Raw genomic sequence first — 3,827 nt, 5'->3', positions numbered from 1 at the left:
CAACGCCTGCCAAATAAAATTGAACGCGTTCTCGTTCGCGTTCGCCTTCATCAAAGGCGTAGCCAGCTAAAAGAAGTGTGTGTGGAGGGGGGGGGTCTTATTACAACAGCAATGGAACTTTATACTATCAAAATATAGAAAATGGCGGCTATAAGCAGCCAGCCGTAGCGCCGTTAAGCGCGAAGCACCTTAGGGAATATTTTGGAAATTTAATCGCTCCAGGTGCGATTTCCCAGCACTTTGAAATAGTATTTTTAGTCATTAATTAATGCTTTTTGAGTAACTTTTCGCCATATAACCGATTTCTGGAACCCGATTTCCCGAGAAAAATCAGCTTAAATCCTTAAATCTCAATTTAGCTGTCATTGATTTGTAAAAGTTTAAATTGAGGTTTTAAACTAATTTAATGACTGTCACTTTGACCCGGTTTGAAACGGTTAATTTTATGGAAATAAAAAAAACTTTACACAATGCTAAATTAATTATTTCTCACTTTATTCTCACAATACTGCGGGAATAATACATATACGTGTACTGAATACTTATCTTGTAATTAATGAGTCCTAATGAGTTTCTGGGAACTAGTTTTCAATGTGATTAGAAACGTAGACAATTAGGGGTGTTCCAGGATTTGTGTAAATTGTACTAAGCTGGCAGTGTAAAAACTCTTACTTCTGACACTCATATTTGTGCGGAGTCTCGTAATCGGACCATTTCGAGGATTGATTGTTACATTGTAATAACGTGTCCTACCCACGCCTCGTGTGGTTTGTTCGTTACTGTCTGCGATCTGTTGACCTTTGCTAATTATGCAGAATTTGTCATACGAACTAGACTTGTGTATGTACATGTTTGTATCCACTCAGTAAAATAATAATATGGCTACTAATATATCTATTATAGACTATAGACTTAATTAGACTCTTATATTAACTATAGACAATATATATATTATCGCAGACAGTAATGAACAAACCACACGAGGCGTGGGTAGGACACGTTATTACAATGTAACAATTAATCCTCGAAATGGTCCGATTACGAGACTCCGCACAAACATGAGTGTCAGAAGTAAGAGTTTTTACACTGCCAGCTTAGTACAAAATACACAAATCCTGGAACACCCCTAATTGTCTACGTTTCTAATCATATTGAAAACTAGGTCCCAGAAACTCATTAGGACTCATTAATTACAGAATAAGTATACAGTACACGTATATGTAACATTCCCGCAGTATTGTGAGAGTAAAGTGAGAAATAATTAATTTAACCGTTTCAAACCGTGTCAAAGTGACAGTCATTAAATTAGTTTAAAACCTCAATTTAACGCCGCCAAGGCCCGTGGATACCAGTACGCATACAGGAACGGATACAGCTGGTACAGCCCAAGATTCTTACGCTTACCCTTCGAGCGCCATCATTGCACCAGGGACCAGGAGGTTGCTCTGCCTGCATCAACACCAACATCCCAAGCTAACATTGCCGTGGCTCCAGTTGTCTACCCCGGCATGTAACGTTACCGACGCACCAGACATCCCTGTATGCAGCGGATACGGATGCAACCGCGCCCGTGGATATGGCGGCCGCAAGCTCGCATTACAGACTCGGCGGCCTTTCATACATTAAAACTACACGATGCGAACCATGCATGCACACAGTTCAGCAACATGAGTAACCTTTGGACGACGATTGCAAAAATTAAATCATTGCACAATTGCGAGGATTAAATCTAGAGTGCTGCAGTTATACGATGCAGCAAAACTATACTAACAAGCGTTTGCAACTAATTTTACGAAGGACCTATGAATATCACACTTGTTTAACTGTTTGATCGTTGAGTTCGAGTTTCACGTCAATATTTGATCGTCTTTGCATTAGTATTCTGTCGCATGTATACAGTATATTTATGAATACTGCCGACGGTGCGCTGTGTGCCGTCAAAACATTACGTGAATAAATATATTTGTTGTATAGAATATTAATTTGCTACGTTGGTATGCTATCGTGTTTGTTGCATTCCCATCTGCCATATAAGGATGTACGACGTATCCATTCAACACGGTAGTCAGACTTAAAACTCGTATCCATCAACCCCATAATTTACACTAATGCACGCATACACACGAGGATATAACAATTAAGAGAAAATAGCGGAGGCTGTTTTAACTACTCCCACCAAGTCATGTTATCTAAAGCAGAATTCCGATTAAAAGAATACAGACCATTAGAGAGCTGTTTGATTAGAGTTTGTGTTTCACAGTGCGATATACACGGTATATCAGATACGAGCCAATCTGTCAAATTCACAAGCAAATCTTCTCTTTGAAACCATCTTTCCTTGATCCGACCGAAAAAATTATCCGGTAATGATATATAATATCTTATTTATTAAATATTAAATTTTATTTGAATTTAATGTAATAATTTTTTCTGTGTCACAATTTTTCCTTCTCTCTCGTGCGCGCTCTCGTTCAATTCACTGTCTGTATCTCTCTCCCTCACTTTCCACCCGCGCTATCCCATTCACTGTCACTTTCCCTCTCTACCTTCGTACTCTCTATCTCTCTCTCTCTCACACACACACACACGCCGCACGCACGCACGCCAACGCACGCACGCCACTACGCACGCACGCACAGCACTCCACGCACGCACGCACGCACGCACGCCACGCACGCCGCACGCGCACGCACGCACGCACGCACGCACACAACCACACACACACACACACACACACTCTCTATTTCGGTCTGTGTCACTTGCTGATACGCCTATTTATCGCCATTGGTTCTGCATCGCTCCAATTTCTTTCTCAAGTACATGTAATTGCATGGACTGAACATCTGGTGCTGCGTATATATAGTAGAGTCACACCCAGTCGGACTTGAAATCGCAATTTGGTTCTCATTTTATGTCTGGCCGAAACGCGTATCAAAGGCAAAAAAAAGGCAAAATCAAATCAATAAAAAAGCACCGCGATCGGCTCTATAACCGATATAATATCACAGCAACGCGAACGCACACAAACGTATTCGCTCGCTCGCTCAGACAACATCTGGGGGGCACAATAACTCCATGGGTGACACCGTTTTTATTTAGAAAAATGTGCACAATGTCCCGTTATAGTGACGCGGGAGCTTTGTACGTAATAGCTCCTTGCTTCAGCCATAAAGCTGTAAAATGATTACAGACCTGGGCGAGAAAGCGAGGGCGGGGAGCAACTGTCGCTCGTAACCTAGGCCACCATCCGACGATACTTCACAGTGACGACGATTGTCCGACACGACATCGTTTCGCGTCGGTGTCACTCGAGTCTCGTCGCGCGTCGTATGTGTGTCACTAGATGGGTCAAGGTTGCCTCTCTCGTTAAGTTCGACGCGCGCGCTCGCTAGAGAGTGGAAAGGTGACGCGCCATTAGTGCGGAGTTCCCTTGGCAGACGGGGCGCAGACGCACGCACACACGCACGCACGCATGCACACACGCACGCCGGCTCGCACGCACGCACGCACGCACGCACGCACGCACGCCGGCTCGCGTCGCGAAATGCAGGTTCATTAGCGAGCGATTTGCAGAACCAACCTACACGCAATGTCTTCCCGCTATCCATCTGCGTCCTTTTCCCCCTCCGCGCGACCCCTTCATTCACGGCCCTCCGCCCTTCCCCGTCCCTCATTCACAGACCCTATCCCCTCCCCCGATCCCACCCCTCTACCCCCACGCATCTTCCACCCTCTCTCTCCTTTCCTATCTCCGGACCCCCACCTCTTCGCCCGACCTCAACCTGCTCCGCCGACCCCACTTTCGCCCGACGCCGCACGCTTCCCGT

Source organism: Priapulus caudatus, unplaced genomic scaffold (genome assembly GCF_000485595.1).
Source record: "Priapulus caudatus unplaced genomic scaffold, Priapulus_caudatus-5.0.1 Scaffold2399, whole genome shotgun sequence".
In the NCBI taxonomy this organism is placed as follows: Eukaryota; Metazoa; Priapulida; class Priapulimorpha; order Priapulimorphida; family Priapulidae; genus Priapulus; species Priapulus caudatus.
Note: the sequence above shows the minus strand (reverse complement) of the source record.